Source organism: Schistocerca piceifrons, chromosome 1 (genome assembly GCF_021461385.2).
Source record: "Schistocerca piceifrons isolate TAMUIC-IGC-003096 chromosome 1, iqSchPice1.1, whole genome shotgun sequence".
NCBI lineage: Eukaryota > Metazoa > Arthropoda > Insecta > Orthoptera > Acrididae > Schistocerca > Schistocerca piceifrons.
The window spans coordinates 247,452,120-247,469,423 of NC_060138.1; the positions used below are offsets into that span (position 1 = coordinate 247,452,120).

At 44.1% G+C, this 17,304-nt stretch overlaps 1 pseudogene; it reads right to left on the bottom strand.

Annotated features, from left to right (window-relative positions):
• Positions 1–1,967: 1,967 nt before the first annotated feature.
• Positions 1,968–6,977, bottom strand: LOC124805695 (annotated as a pseudogene).
• Between the last annotated feature and the right edge of the window lie 10,327 nt (positions 6,978–17,304).

Genomic DNA, 17,304 nt, shown 5'->3' on the forward strand with positions numbered 1-17,304 from the left:
TGTATTTGTTGGAATAGAAACACTTCACTTTGGTGTGTATGATGCTGTTGCGACTTTCAATGATGGCAACATTGTAAGGTGCAAGGTATTTAGAAATATGGGAATGAAGATAGGTTCTAACATGGTACGAGTGATGCTTGCTTTAGACAAGGAACGCCTTCGGGCTGCAGACAGGGCTGTAAAGAGTCTATAAATACAAGCAAGTGTAAACAGGAGGAGGAACAAGAGGAAGCTGGAGGAGCAGTTTGCAGAGGATGAAGATAATCCATCCTATGGACCTGGAATGCACTAAAAAGTTAATCCAATCTTTGTCGCTCGATTCCCAAAACTTTTATTTTCTCATACTAATTACATGTTTTCTAAGGATCTTCCAAACATATTTGTTTCAAACTTTCAGTAAATGTTACACAGTACCTTCTGCATAATTTAACACAGCCTTTTTCCAAAAAACTGTATATTTTTGAATATATAAATAAAAATTGCAAAAAAATGTTGTGAATTTTCATTACAATTGAAAAAAAATCATCTTTAATAGCTGAACTAAAATTTTGTAAAATCCCTGTGTTAAGTTGTAGCCCATATTCCAATAAATAATCTGTAAAAAGTTAAACTTCCTACCTCAAATACTTTGTGAGGAAAGATGTAATTTATAAGCGTTATTTTAACATTGCAAGTATAGGGCGTTCCGGAGCCCCTTAATTGCGTCAGCCATCGGATACGCTTTCCGTCCGACCCAGATTTTCAACTTACAGCGAACTGCAGTACTCCCTCGTCTGTTAATCCCTTACTCGCAAATTATTCATTCCCGTACCAGTTCGGACGATACAAATGCATACGCACTGAAGCAGTTGTCAAGGAGACTTTGCGCTCTTACAGAAATATGAGTCTGTTCCTCAGGCATGTTCGACAGAACAGCCAACACTCAAGTATAAACTACTCAGAGTTTGCAAGTTAATACATCTGTACAGAGGTTTTGACATTGAGTTAGTATACTATAAATCCACGTCCTTACTTCTCAAGCCACCTTACGGTGTGTGGCAGAGCGACTTGTGATACCTCTATCTGATCTCAATGGGTCGTGAGAGACACTGCAGAGAGCAGAGGTGTTGAGCGCGGCAGCTACTCTGCGGGCTGCAGAACTCGGCTCCGGCGTTTGACAGACGGCTAGGTATTAGGGAAACCAACCGCTGGCCGTGGCCGCAGCTACTGAGACCAGGACTGCGGCTGGCCGGCACGGCTGGCACTTGGTTCGCCGCAGCTCAGTCGTAAGACGGAGATAACGGAGATAGCATCGGCTGTGTACCTCTGGCGTCGTCAGGCGACACGATAGAAGGAAAGATACTGGGTACATCCCGTGTTGCAATCCCTCTCCACAAACGGAATGCTTGTTACTTTTTTTGTGAACTTCGTGAACAGGGAGATAAATTCTTCAGTTTCACTAGAATGTCTACAAAAATTTTGATGAAATATTAAAGAAAATTGAAGACAGCATAAGAGGTACTGACATAGCAATGCGACAATGCATAGGAAATGAACAGAAACTACGAATCACATTAATGTAATTTCTACTATAGAAAATTTTTACCAATAACGAAAATGTAATTGTTACAGTATGTAGTGAGTAAAATCAAGTTGTTGATTCACCGAAACATGTAAGTTGTGGTAATATAATACGATTATCAATACTGCCGTCATCGTTGATTTCTGGTGGAGACTGTACTGAATTATTATTTTGTGGAGAAGAAGAACAGTAAGAAGAAGAGGGAGAAGAAGAAGAAGAAGAAGAAGAAGAAGAACTTAGGTTTCCTGATAATATCCTGTTCCATCACAAGATAACGATGTAGATAGAGTTTCGTGTTGTGAGGAACATCCGGCTGATGATTGTGGACGGTGAAAAATGTACGCTGCGTAATGTTCGTAGGAAATTGTGTTTCGACAGTTAGGATGCGTCTGTTTTACAAACAACTTCAGGTGCTGAGGTTTTTTTTTTGTATTCTTAAGTCACTGACCAAAGACAAAAAAAGCCTGTCCTCATCTCTCATCATTTGTGTGCCCAGTTGCTGCCTAGCTTCTGCAGATTTTTGCAGAATATCGATTACTTGTCTTCCAATTTCGTCTTCGGCTCTCCTTTTCTTACCGAGCACTTAGCCTGGTATGATTCACTTGGAACTTCACTTTCTGCTGTGGCCTGATTCTCAGCATTCTCAGGTGACACGCTGCTATGTGTGTGAGACGGGGAAGTGGTAATATTTAGAAACAATAGGAGATTAAAATACAGATACGGTGTCTTTCTAGCAGCTGAAGAACCACTTTTAGCAGTTAATCTCGGATTTTCTCGACTGTATGGACCTGTAAAAATGAAATATTATCTTAGCTACCAATAATGTCTATACTTTGTAAACGGAAGCTAGAAACAGTGGTATGTTACATGAGTTTCTCCACACCAAGTGTGGTAGGAACTGATGGGACATACGCTAATTTAAACAAAATGATTACAAAGAAATGGTTCAAATGGCTCTAAGCACTATGGGACTTAACATATGAGGTCATCAGTCCCCTAGAACTTAGAACTACTTAAACCTAACTAACCTAAGGACATCACACACACCATGTCCGAGGCAGGATTCGAACCTGCGACCGTCGGAGCCGCGCTTCCGGACTGAAGCCCCTAGAACAGTTCGGCCATGATTACAAAAACTCTGCTTATTAGATTATCTTAAAAAATATTTCAAGACATTTTGTTCCGAAAAATGTTGCCTTAAAACTAACCTAACTCGAGAAAGTGTGAAATAATTTAGTAATTTCTTCCTTTCAGATATCTGACAAATGAGAATTTGTTCGTTGATTTGCATCATGCTTTCCGACTTGGAGTAACAACAGTTAGAGTAGTTTTAAGAAGAGTATTTTCATCAATCTGGATTATCTCAAAAAATGAATGTTTGTCACAACCCACCAAACACGACTGGCTGAAAATAGCGAAAGATTTTGAGACTAAAACCAATTTCCCAAACTGTCTCTACTCTGTTTATGGAAAGAATGTACGACTGATGGAACCAGCAAACAGTGCATCAGTGTTCAACTACAAGAAATATTTCTCTATTGTATTAATGGCTGTTTGTGATGAAAACTATAAATTTGTAGCTGTAGACGTGGGATCGTATGGCAAATGCGTTGCCTCAACGATATTTCAACAATCAGTGTTATGTAAGCGAATACTGCCTAATAACTTGGACATTCCGGAAGACAAACACATTTCAGACACAAACAAAACGCCAGTGCCTTATGTATTTGTTCCTGACGACGGGCTTTCACAGTCACACAGAATTATACAGGGTGAGTCACTAACTATTTCCACCAAGAATGAGGTTCCAAATGATTGGAAAAGAGCACAGGTAGTCCCAGTCTTCAAGAAGGGTCGTCGAGCAGATGCGCAAAACTATAGACCTATATCTCTGACGTCGATCTGTTGTAGAATTTTAGAATTTTTTTTGCTCGAGTATCATGTCGTTTTTGGAAACCCAGAATCTACTATGTAGGAATCAACATGGATTCCGGAAACAGCGATCGTGTGAGACCCAACTCGCTTTATTTGTTCATGAGACCCAGAAAATATTAGATACAGGCTCCCAGGTAGATGCTATTTTTCTTGACTTCCGGAAGGCGTTCGATACAGTTCCGCACTGCGCCTGATAAACAAAGTAAGAGCCTACGGAATATCAGACCAGCTGTGTGGCTGGATTGAAGAGTTTTTAGCAAACAGAACACAGCATGTTGTTATCAATGGAGAGACGTCTACAGACGTTAAAGTAACCTCTGGCGTGCCACAGAGGAGTGTTACGGGACCATTGCTTTTCACAATATATATAAATGACCTAGTAGATAGCGTCGGAAGTTCCATGCGGCTTTTCGCGGATGATGCTGTAGTATACAGAGAAATTGCAGCATTAGAAAATTGTAGCGAAAAGCAGGAAGATCTGCAGCGGATAGGCACTTGGTGCAGGGAGTGGCAACTGTCCCTTAACATAGACAAATGTAATGTATTGCGAATACATAGAAAGAAGGATCCTTTATTGTATGATTATATGATAGCGGAACAAACACTGGTAGCAGTTACTTCTGTAAAATATCTGGGAGTATGCGTGCGGAACGATTTGAAGTGGAATGATCATATAAAATTAATTGTTGGTAAGGCGGGTACCAGGTTGAGATTCATTGGGAGAGTGCTTAGAAAATGTAGTCCATCAACAAAGGAGGTGGCTTACAAAACACTCGTTCGACCTATACTTGAGTATTGCTCATCAGTGTGGGATCCGTACCAGATCGGGTTGACGGAGGAGATAGAGAAGATCCAAAAAAGAGCGGCGCGTTTCATCACAGGGTTATTTGGTAACCGTGATAGCGTTACGGAGATGTTTAATAAACTCAAGTGGCAGACTCTGCAAGAGAGGCGCTCTGCATCGCGGTGTAGATTGCTCGCCAGGTTTCGAGAGGGTGCGTTTCTGGATGAGGTATCGAATATATTGCTTCCCCCTACTTATACCACCCGAGGAGATCACGAATGTAAAATGAGAGAGATTAGAGCGCGCACGGAGGCTTTCAGACAGTCGTTCTTCCCGCGAACCATACGCGACTGGAACAAGAAAGGGAGGTAATGACAGTGGCACGTAAAGTGCCTCCGCCACACACCGTTGGGTGGCTTGCGGAGTATAAATGTAGAAATGTAGATATGTAGAATAACTCCGGAGTATGATAGCAGATGAAACCTTTGTGGGACAAAAGTTGCATGGGACAACGGGGGCCTTAATATGACGATGGCTTTTTTGTTGCTAGGTGGGGGTCGCTTCACAGATGTGAAGGTCACCTTTTTTTATGGGATGCTATAGTTTGGTACATCTTTACTGATAGCAGCTATCGAGACGAAGCCAATGATGTGTAACAGTAAGGTCTTTCAAGGTAAAAAAAGGTGGCATGAAAGTCGATTTACAGGAGGTGTTCGAAGTGATGATCATTGGTACAAATGTTTTGCTGCTACCTTCTTATCATGGATTGAGTGGTATTCCTTACCACATCGGCACTTACCGAAGCACATGCTCTGACAATTCACACTCCCATATCTTCAGGTGTAGTTGGGATGTCTTCATAAACTATATGGTTTCACGGATCCCCACAAGAAAAAATCCAGAGGCGTCGGGTCTGGTGAATGAGGCGGCCATGGCACATCTCCTCCGCGTCCAATTCAACGATTTGGGAATTGTCTCTACAACTCATTTCTAGTATCAGCGAAAAATGTGCCGGACATCCATCGTGTAGATAGCACATTCTGTTCCTTGTTCCTAAAGATATTTCTTCCAATAACAGACCTAATGTTTCTTGCAGGAATGTGGTGTACTTCCTACCATTAAGATTTCCTTCGATTAAATAGGAACCTACAATTCTGTCCTTCAGAATCCTACACCATACATTCACCGACCACGATTTTTTGTGTGCAACTTTCCGCAGCCAATATGGATTTTCAGTTGCCCCATAATGCATGTTATTCAAATTAACATTTCCATGGTTCGTGAAAGTAGCATCGTCAGTAAATCAAATCAAATTAATAAATGTGTCGTTTCTCTGAAGCTGAAGTTGAGCCCATCGGAAAAATACAATACGACCATACAATCTGTACCAGTTAATTCTTGGTGGAGACTGATATGGTAAGGACGATATTTATGGCGATGCAGAACACGAACAACACTACTCTCGCTCATGCCAGATTGCCTTGCGATTTAACGCGAACCAACACAAGGATCTCGAACCACAGTGGCAAGAGTACCAATTTCCGTTTTCCCTTTAGTAATTTTCCTTCGCCGAATATGTTTCCGATCCGCTAAAGAACCAATTGTTCTCAGTCTATCATATACACATTTAAATGTACGATGTGTAGGGTGAGTACGTTGTGGATATCTTTAGGCGTATAAGTCTCTAGCTTTCATTGAATTTCGTTGACATTCTCCGTAAATGACGATACTAGTCTTACCGTCCCTATTAGTGTTGGATTGCGAAACCGTCGAATGGTGTTTACGTGTCAATGGCACGTTAGCTGGATACGACGTATTCGGCGAATATTTACTATTTGCACGATATACGAGAGAGCATGTGCTTCGATAAGTGCCGAAGTGATAAGGAATACCCTTCAATCCATGAGAAGAAGATGGCAGCATTGCATTGATACCTATGGTCATCACTTCGAACACCTTCTGTAAATGGACGTTCATGCCACCTTTTCGACCTTCGTTGACCTACAAAGACCTTATCGTTACACATAACTGGATTCGTCCCGTTAGCCGCTATCAGAAAATAAGTACCAAACTATAGCAACCCATTTAAAAAAACAAATTTGACCTTCATATCTCTGACGCGACCCCACCTAGCAACAAAAAACCAACGTCATATCGTGGTCCCCGTTGTCCGATGCAACATTTGTCCCACAAACTTTTCAGCTACTGTCATACTTCGGAGTTATTCTAGGTGGCAATAGTTAGTGACTCACCCTGTATGTTGTTAAGGCATGTTGTGTTCTACACAACTATGTACGAAAGAGTGATGGTGTCCAGTATTTAGATACATTGTATGACTGTACATCAGTTGAAGAGGATATTCCACAACGAATACGTAGGCGTGCATCCAATTCATACTACAGAAACCGTTTTGCCGATTACTTTGTATAGAAGGCGCTCTGCCATGGCTGTTGGATTATTCAGTGAAGTCTGAATTATATGTACATGTTGTGTTACTAAAGATTAATAAAAGTAATAGAACGAACACAGAGTGATTTGTTCCTGTGGTGTTGCACTTTCTTTGCCCCCGAACATCATAGTCACTTCCTCCCAAACTCTCTTCTTCACATTTTTGTCAGCATATTCTTCAGATGACAAGTCCCACAAAGCAGGCCTCTCCCTTACGTTTATAATAAATTTCTCGGTATCAAAGCCCATGATGACGAACAGATCCTTTTGCAGACACACAGCAGCACAAATAAAATGTAAAATATCTCCACAGCTGGAACTGCATTGTCAGCTGGCCACCCACTGGCAGTGCAACATGCGAGATGCCACATTGAGCTGCGTGTAACGTTTTTTTAACCGCTTTTTTTTAGAGTAGCTAACATTATTTTTTTAAAAAAAGATGAGTGACAGCATGGGTGGTTGACCCCGACCCCATGCTGGTGTACTGGGAAACAGACGGAGAACTTGTACACCTGTTGATAAATGTCAGTTGTCCCGTTTTCTGTGAAACATGCGAGAAAGCCACTCAAAGCTACAGTGGAGCAGTCAACAGAGGTCAAAATATGCATGTTCGTGACTATTACAACTTCACGCTGAATTCACGGTCCGCAGAGTCTGAAGCAAATCAGGTGAAGAGCGACAGAATGAAATACGCCACCCTCCAATGGGAACGTAGGACCAAGGAATTTGAAGTACTCTCCTGGGAGTCAGGATTCCAGAAAACTTGGTGTTGTGCAGATGCTAACCTTGATGGGTGGCCTGGGGGGAGCTAAATAACAGAAGTTGAGAGGAAGGGAAATTTTGTGGGAATTTGTTCACTTCCCAGAGCAGGCATTGGTAGGCGCTGGGAAGCAACGCATAATTAATGCGACTTGCGCTGCAATTGGAGTAAGTGATTTTACTGGAGGGGAAACTGAGGCAAAGAGTGGACTGTGAGAAGTCTCTGTAGAGGTCTTCCATTCCCAGCTTGCCTAGAGTGCGGACGTGGCGTTCTTTACTCAGCTTGCCTGAGAAAGAGTGAGCATCTCTGCAGTTTAGAACTTAGCAAACGGAACGATTGAGCTTGGAGATAGGCAGTTTTGGTTCAGCTATGTACTGAGCAAGATAGCTAGGAGTGAGAAGACGAGTGCAGCCTTGCAGCATCACGAGGTCGGCTGATGTCAACACAACAAAACCGCTCCACCACGTTGTATTCGTTGATATTGCGCCCGCTCCGGCCATTGATTAATTTGCTGAATCACGTCGGCAAAGTTTCCACGAGGGTTTCATGGGCCGTCTATTGTAGAATTCTTCTCGCACTTCGCATTACGCCTGGTCAGTTGGTAGGAATTACTTTTGATTTATCGCGCTTTACTGCACGCAAACGCAATTTATTACCACTGCCTGTTGGGAGAGTCATGTAATGTGATGATTGAAGGTCGTGAGTTAAAATAAATCTGTGCTAATCGACTGCCTCTGTTTTCAATCAAGTAGTTGAAATCCCAAGTCACTTTCTTAATTAATTTTATGTCCAACATTTGCATCTGTGTTCAATAGCTGAATATAACATCAATGTGCACCACTTTTTAATTACTTTCTTTGCGTTATCCGACATTGCCGCAGTTATGCACTTTCTGTTGATCTGTTAATCAATTACCTGGGGTGAACACACACCAAAACCAGATAGGTGATGGGTGGGGTGTTACATTTTATTTGTTGTTCATTTTGTTCTTAGGTATTTATTTGTAATTATTTTTTGTTCTACTTTTTACTTTTTTTTTATTTCTTTCTAGGGGTTCGGGGGTGGGGGGGGGTGGGGGGGGGGGTATCCACAGTAGCCAGACGGCGGGATGTCCTGGTCGTCTTCTCGTTCAGCGAGGGTGAAACACCCTATAATTACCGTTGATGTCTCTCGTCAGTCCATCAATCTCTATCTCTTCTCACACCTGGTACACCCCAATGGTCTGGAGGGCGCGTAAACAACGACCACAAGTAATTCGCAAAGAGCGTACCATACGACGCATTGCGCCTTAAAATAGTGTAGTTACTCGTTAAATAATGCCAGAAATCTAACAACCCTGCAACACTCTCACTAAAAAAAGTATGACAATACCATAAGGAAAACAACAGTAATAATCAAAAAATTAAAAACGAATATCTTTAATTTACAAAGGAATATGACGTAAAAAGGAAAGCGCGTTGGTGCGAGTGCGAATGCTAAACCGGCCAGAGCTGGATGGATCGCGAGACGTATCTCAGTGGAGGAAAAAACGGGGGCTGGCCGTGGTAGGGGGGAGGGGAGGGGGGGGGGAAGAGGGGACGGACGCGAAAAACATGTGGTGGTGAGCTTGCTTCAAAAGTCATCTAATCCAGTTGCAGATGCAAGCCTTATTGGGTGCGAGGTGTGTACCACAGAGTCAGTAGAAGTGATATTATACCCTAAAATTAATGTAAACGACTACGGTAAAATTAAAGGCTTGACTGGCTTATAATAGTGCATATGTGAATAAATCATAGAGTGCGTAGAGCATGTCTGCAATTGATACAGTGTGTCAAGAAATACTGTAGTAAATGTGGGGATTCAAACGGCTCTGAGCACTGTGGGACTTAACTTCTGAGGTCATCAGTCCCCTAGAACTTAGAACTAGTTAAACCTAACTAACCTAAGGACATCACACACACCCATGCCCGAGGCAGGATTCGAAATAGCCGGCCGAAGTGGCCGTGCGGTTAAAGACGCTGCAGTCTGGAACCGCAAGGCCGCTACGGTCGCAGGTTCGAATCCTGCCTCGGGCATGGATGTTTGTGATGTCCTTAGGTTAGTTAGGTTTAACTAGTTCTAAGTTCTAGGGGACTAATGACCTCCACAGTTGAGTCCCATAGTGCTCAGAGCAATTTGAACCATTTTTTTGATTCGAAACTGCGACCGCAGCGGTCGCGCGGTTCCAGACATGTAGCGCCTAGAACCGCTCAGCCACCCCGGCTGGCTGTAAATGGGGGCATTTAAGCAAAATAGCAATAACGAAAATCATATAGCTGGGCTGTGTCAGTGGTCCGTAATTAGTATTTTGGCTAATGGATGAGACGGAATCTGTTTACCTAAAGGTAAATGATAACCAGGCTTCCAAATACCCCATATACCCTTAGGGGTATTTTATAATATGTAAGGATTAATTTTCATCTTCGTTGCAACGCGCACCTTCTCATACTTCCACTTCAAAATAACACGTCTGAATCAAAAGTAAAATCTCCGGCTAGCTGAACGGCGTAAATTCGCAGATTTCAAAAGTTCGATTGACTGTACCGTACTTGTAAAAGGAAGCTACCATCTTTACTTTTTGTGAGTCGGACCGAAGGGGCAGAATCCACGCATCTCTATGTCTTAGTTTCAGCCGTTCGAGTTTGTTGTACTTACATTTCGCATCGTAGCCACGCGAACCTGGAATAATTGCATCGAGTGTACGTTGGATTTGGTCACATGAGTAGAGACAATTTGGACTTGCAATAACTTCGTAGCGAGTTGGACTCTGTAATATTTCACGTATGTCGACAGGATAATTTCGTCGAGCATCGGTTCGACTTAGGTTCTCACGAAAAGTGCTAATCTGGAGTTAAAACACTACATGGCTGTGAACAGTAGCATTTGAAATAATTTTACAATGCTGCCAGTAATTAAAACTTACCGCGTTTATAACCACAATATTGGGGCTCGAGTGACTTACAAATTTAATAAGTTGCGGCAGCTTGGTTTTCACCATTTTGCTACTTATTTTGTGCGGGCTTTGCATAAGCAGAGAATAATGTGAACGTTAAAAACATTGTTAGGAAACATTATTTACGTGTCTCACCTGTTATCCAGCCTAACAGAGTATTAGTTATGATTTTATGTACCAAGGACAATTAACTAAAATTTTTATTCGTAAACTGACCGGCGAGGTCACAAACCCTACGATGCAGACACGAGACTAGAATTTCAGCCAGCGGCCACACAACAGTTATTATTACCATACCGTCGCTCCTCCTTCTTTGTTTTTCTCTGCCTCGTGATGACTGGGTGTTGTGTGATGTCATTAGGTTAGTTAGGTTTAAGTAGTTCTAAGTTCTAGGGGACTGATGACCATAGATGTTAAGTCCCATAGTGCTCAGAGCCATTTGAACCATTTGAACCTTGTTTGTTGCATTCGAGAATGGCGCATGGGAACAATCATTGTCAGTAAACATCCATTTTAACCCTAATTTCACGGATTTTACAGTTATTGCCATTGCGATAGACGTATTTAGGACCGTAACTCCAGGTGTAGGTCCAGTGTGTCCAGCACGCAGACAGATTGGTTGCAGGCCCTCAACTGGTCTCTCTCTCTCTCTCTCTCTCTCTCTCTCTCTCTCTCTCTCTCTCTCTCTCTCTCACACACGATCACACGGTCATCACTGGCACCGAGGCAGTACCAGCTTCAATCGGGAAACACGATAGACCTTCACCCCGCCCTCCAATGAGCTCTTGTTTGACCTCACTGAAGTCGAAAATGGCTGTGGTTTGGGATCAGCGGAATGACTGCTACATGGCGTCTCCCTCGATTTGTAGCAGTTCGTTGTGTCCCTGTGGTGCCAACTGCTGTTCAAATTGCTGCTGCACTTGCAGTACGCTGCGCCAGAGCCATGCGCCGAAACCAATGGTCGTCCTTCTCGGTAGTGTCAGGTGAACGTCCGAAGCCCAATCTTCTTGCGACCGTACATTCTCGTGAGCATCGCTGCCAGCAGTCACGTACAGTGGCCACATTCCTGGCAAGTCTTTCTGCAGTATCGTTTAAGAAACATCCAGCTTCTCGTAGCCTGTTGCACGACCTCTTTCAAATTCAGTGAAGAGTTGGTAATGGCGTCTTTGTTGTCGTGAAGGCATTCTTCATTAACATCAGCTCACCTCGTCGATTCTCGAAGGTAACAAATGTTCATGATCATTATAACGCGTATTTAAAGCAAACCTGATTTGTATCCTCACAAGAGCGCTGCTGGCGCCATTCCTATGCGACTGGCGCCAAAAGAGAATGAACATTATCTTTGAGATGTAGAAAGACGCTTACCAACGTTATGTCGCACAACTCCACCTTGGAGTGAAATTTCTTTCCATCAGCGTATCTCAATTAATTTAAGCGCTATAATGTAATGTGTGTGAATTCCTAAGGGACCAAACTGCTGAGGTCATCGGTCCCTAGACTTACACACTACTTAAACTAACTTAAATTTAACTTATGCTAAGAACATCACACATACACCCATGCCCGAGGAAGGACTCGAACCTCCGGCGGGAGGGGCCGTGTAATCCGTAACATGACGCCACAAACCACGTGGTCATTCAACGCGGCTGAGCGCTGTAACATATTGAAGTCGTAGCGTACCTTTTGAGATACCCTGTATTTCAAACGGTACATCTACTCACTTACTCCCGATCCTAAGCGCTTTTGCAGTTACTAAAATTCTTAGCTCTGGTGAGACCAACACAATAGGCGTCGAATACTAAATCTTCATAAGTGCAACGGTTATTTATTTACAATTGTCTGTATTTGAAGACATTATATATCCGTTAGACGACGCATTAAAATCATCTTGCCTATACGAAATCTAAAGTTTTCTCATAGATTCTAGCGTTTTCAAGGAATAAACGTTCTTCGCGCAATTATTGTCAAATGATTTTAAATGCTTCACGGATTAGTAACCCTCAATTCAGTTTACACAGTTCCTAACCATCACACAAATAATCTTCAGCCTACAAATTGCAACCAACCAACTGCTGTAATGCATTTCAGTTATACACTACTGGCCATTAAAATTGCTACAAAGCAGATGATAAACGGGTATTCATTGGACAAATATATTATACTAGGACCGACATGTGATTACATTTTCACGCAATTTGGGTGCATAGATCCTGAGAAATCAATACCCAGAACAACCAACTCTGGCCGTAATAACGGCCTTGTTACACCTGGGCATTGAGTCAGAGCTTGGATGCCGTGTGCAGCTTCAACATGATACTACAGTTCATCAAGAGTAGTGACTGTCGTATTGCGACGAGCCAGTTTCTCGGCCACCATTGACCAGACGTTTTCAATTAATGAGACGTCTGGAGAATGTCCTGGCCAGGGCAGCAGTCGAACATTTCCTGTTTCCAGAAAGGCCCGCACACGACATGCAATATGCGGTCGTGGATTACCCTGCTGAAATGTAGGGTCTCGCAGGGATCGAATGAAGGGTAGAGCCACGGGTCGTAACACATCTGAAATGTAACGTCCACTGTTCAAAGAGCCGTCAATGCGAACAAGAGGTGACCGAGACGTGTAACCAATGGCACCCCATACCATCACGTCGGGTGATACGCCAGTATGGCGATAACGAATACACGCTTCCAGTGTGCGTTCACTGCGATGTCGCCAAACACGGATGTGACCATCATGATGCTGTAAACAGAACCCATATTCACCCAAAAAAATGACGTTTTGCCATTAGAGCACCCAGGTTCGTCGTTGAGTATACCATCGCAGGCGCTCCTGTCTGTGATGCAGCGTCAAGGGTAACCGCAGCCATGGTCCCCGAGCTGATAGTCCATGCTGCTGCAAACGTCGTCGAACTGTTCGTGCAGATGGTTGTTGTCTTGCAAACGTCCCCATGTGTTGACTCAGGAATCGAGACATGGCTGCACGATTTGTTACAGCCATGCGGATAAGATGCCTGTCATCTCGACTGCTAGTGATACGAGGCCGTTGGGACCCAGCACGGCGTTCCGTATTACCCTCCTGAACCCACCGATTCCATATTCTGCTAACAGTCATTGGATCTCGACCAACGCGAGCAGCAATGTCGCGATACGATAAACCGCAATCGTGATAGGCTACAATCCGACCTTTATCAAAGTCGGAAACGCGATGGTACGCATTTCTCCTCCTTACGCGAGGTATCACAACAACGTTTCACCAGGCAACGCCGGTCAACTGCTGTTTGTGTATGAGAAATCGGTTGGAAACTTTCCTCAGGTCAGCACGTTGTAGGTGTCGCCACCGGCGCCAACCTTGTGTGAATGCCCTGAAAAGCTAATCATTTGCATATCACAGCATCATTTTCCTGTCAGTTAAATTTCGCGTCTGTAGCACGTCATCTTCGTGGTGCAGCAATTTTTATGACCAGTAGTGTATTTAGCAACTGAACGTTACACGCACTGCGCGTTATATTCCTTGTCTACCCGTACGTATTTCATATAATTCAAACACTAGTTGCAATAAAAGTCTGACCTGGCACAACAGAAAAGTACCGTGTCAGTCGTCCAGTTATGCAAGGGTAAGACTGGCGGTACAGAGTCTCATTTTATGTCATGAAAAGCAGCACTCGTGCCTCGACGCTCCATACCGGCCGGAGTATTGTCGGCCTGCTGTTGCCGTACACGCTGTCTTGGCCGGATACTACTTCTCCCGTAGTGCTTCCGGAACAGCATAGCAGCATAAATAATCTTTTCTACAATCTCCGAACACAAATTATAACATCGTTTACCCCTGCTCGTGACTTCATCCGATTGCTCAGGAATGATTTTCTGTGCATTCTGCTGTCGTTACTATTTATGCAAAAAGTAAAGTTAACGTGCTAACTGTCCTCATTGGCGAACCATTACACTTTTCTGTTAATCCAACCTGGTAAGGATTTCAAACTGACGAGCAACATTCCAGAATCGGTTGAAAACGTGTTCCGTGGGTCTCTTCTTTAAAGGAAAAATTACGTTTCCTTAGGGTCCTTCTTATGAATATAAGCCTGACAGCTGCTTTGCTTCTACACTCCTGGAAATTGAAATAAGAACACCGTGAATTCATTGTCCCAGGAAGGGGAAACTTTATTGACACATTCCTGGGGTCAGATACATCACATGATCACACTGACAGAACCACAGGCACATAGACACAGGCAACAGAGCATGCACAATGTCGGCACTAGTACAGTGTATATCCACCTTTCGCAGCAATGCAGGCTGCTATTCTCCCATGGAGACGATCGTAGAGATGCTGGATGTAGTCCTGTGGAACGGCTTGCTATGCCATTTCCACCTGGCGCCTCAGTTGGACCAGCGTTCGAGCTGGACCTGCAGACCGCGTGAGACGACGCTTCATCCAGTCCCAAACATGCTCAATGGGGTACAGATCCGGAGATCTTGCTGGCCAGGGTAGTTGACTTACACCTTCTAGAGCACGTTGGGTGGCACGGGATACATGCGGACGTGCATTGTCCTGTTGGAACAGCAAGTTCCCTTGCCGGTCTAGGAATGGTAGAACGATGGGTTCGATGACGGTTTGGATGTACCGTGCACTATTCAGTGTCCCCTCGACGATCACCAGTGGTGTACGGCCAGTGTAGGAGATCGCTCCCCACACCATGATGCCGGGTGTTGGCACTGTGTGCCTCGGTCGTATGCAGTCCTGATTGTGGCGCTCACCTGCACGGCGCCAAACACGCATACGACCATCATTGGCTCCAAGGCAGAAGCGACTCTCATCGCTGAAGACGACACGTCTCCATTCGTCCCTCCATTCACGCCTGTCGCGACACCACTGGAGGCGGGCTGCACGATGTTGGGGCGTGAGCGGAAGACGGCCTAACGGTGTGCGGGACCGTAGCCCAGCTTCATGGAGACGGTTGCGAATGGTCCTCGCCGATACCCCAGGAGCAACAGTGTCCCTAATTTGCTGGGAAGTGGCGGTGCGGTCCCCTACGGCACTGCGTAGGATCCTACGGTCTTGGCGTGCATCCGTGCGTCGCTGCGGTCCGGTCCCAGGTCGACGGGCACGTGCACCTTCCGCCGACCACTGGCGACAACATCGATGTACTGTGGAGACCTCACGCCCCACGTGTTGAGCAATTCGGCGGTACGTCCACCCGGCCTCCCGCATGCCCACTATACGCCCTCGCTCAAAGTCCGTCAACTGCACATACGGTTCACGTCCACTCTGTCGCGGCATGCTACCAGTGTTAAAGACTGCGATGGAGCTCCGTATGCCACGGCAAACTGGCTGACACTGACGGCGGCGGTGCACAAATGCTGCGCAGCTAGCGCCATTCGACGGCCAACACCGCGGCTCCTGGTGTGTCCGCTGTGCCGTGCGTGTGATCATTGCTTGTACAGCCCTCTCGCAGTGTCCGGAGCAAGTATGGTGGGTCTGACACACCGGTGTCAATGTGTTCTTTTTTCCATTTCCAGGAGTGTATTTATTTCGTGTGGTTATTCCACGGTCATTCTACTTTGGGACACTCCGGTATGGTTAGTCGTATGTATTTTACCGTAGTTACTGTTCCCGGTCATTTTCCATTTGTATTATACTGTGAAACCACTATTGAGGCGCAAACGAAACAGAGGCTCTTTGATTACTTAATTGGGATAGACACCTGTAACCACCAAAAATTCTATTTAAAGCATATTACTTGAAATACTGAAAAAGACTTCATGCGTACCAGATCCATGCGTACCAGATCAGCAACTACTGGAGACGATGGCGTCACAGGCTTATTACTGACTCACTACTGACTACTACAGCAGATACCTTCAACCACTCCTGAGGCCTGGAAACAGTGAGTAGTTAATCCACTAGCTAAAAAGGACATTGTTATAGTGCCCTTTGATTACCGATCTATTTGCGTTTTTCCTGTACTGTCGAGGGCCTTAGACTTCGTAGTCCACGAGGAGCTAACAAATTGCTTAATAACAAACAATTTACTACAGGAATACCAATCAGGTTTCCGTGAACATCGCAGCGCATCATATGCCTTAATAATGATAGCAGATGACCTGAACCTTGCAACGGATACGCAAGAGCGACAATCACGTGCTTCTTAGATTTCAGCGAAGCTTTCCACACTATTGACTTCGGCATTTTACTTTACAAACTTAGCAGCCTAAATTCCTTGCCGAATTCAGTGCAGTGGTTTCTCTCATATCTGACGCCTCGCCAACAATGCATCATGTCAGGCACCATAAAGTCAGATTTCATCAATTTTGTGTTGTTGCAAATACCATATGTACACTGACGACATCCAGTTGTATCTATCTAAGTATGAAATCAATTAACATGAACAAAGTTATCGACAGTCTCAATATCCATCTTATAGGTACAGAATGTAGGAATAAAGCTCAATCCATCCGAAACGCAAGCGTTACTGGTTAGTTATTCTAGGCTTATTATCGGAAATACCTACCACCTTTAAGGCGAAATAGGACCAATATCAGCTTATCTCCTTCTGCAAAGAGTCTAGGAGTAAAACTAGATGAAAATCTAACTTGCTCTGACCATGTAACAGCAATGTGCAAGAAGGCATCAGCGTCTCTCCATGCCCTACAAAAATACAGAAAGCTCTGCTGTCTCGACCTGGAAAAGAAAGTTATACACAAATCTCCAGTTTTGATAGTGATGTTATCCGGCAAGTACTTTCTCAAGAAAGCTCATGTCACCTCTAACTGGTTGTGGATGCCTGTGTTAGTTATATCTTCGATATTCCAGTCTTTGATAGTATTCTACCATCATACGAAACGTAT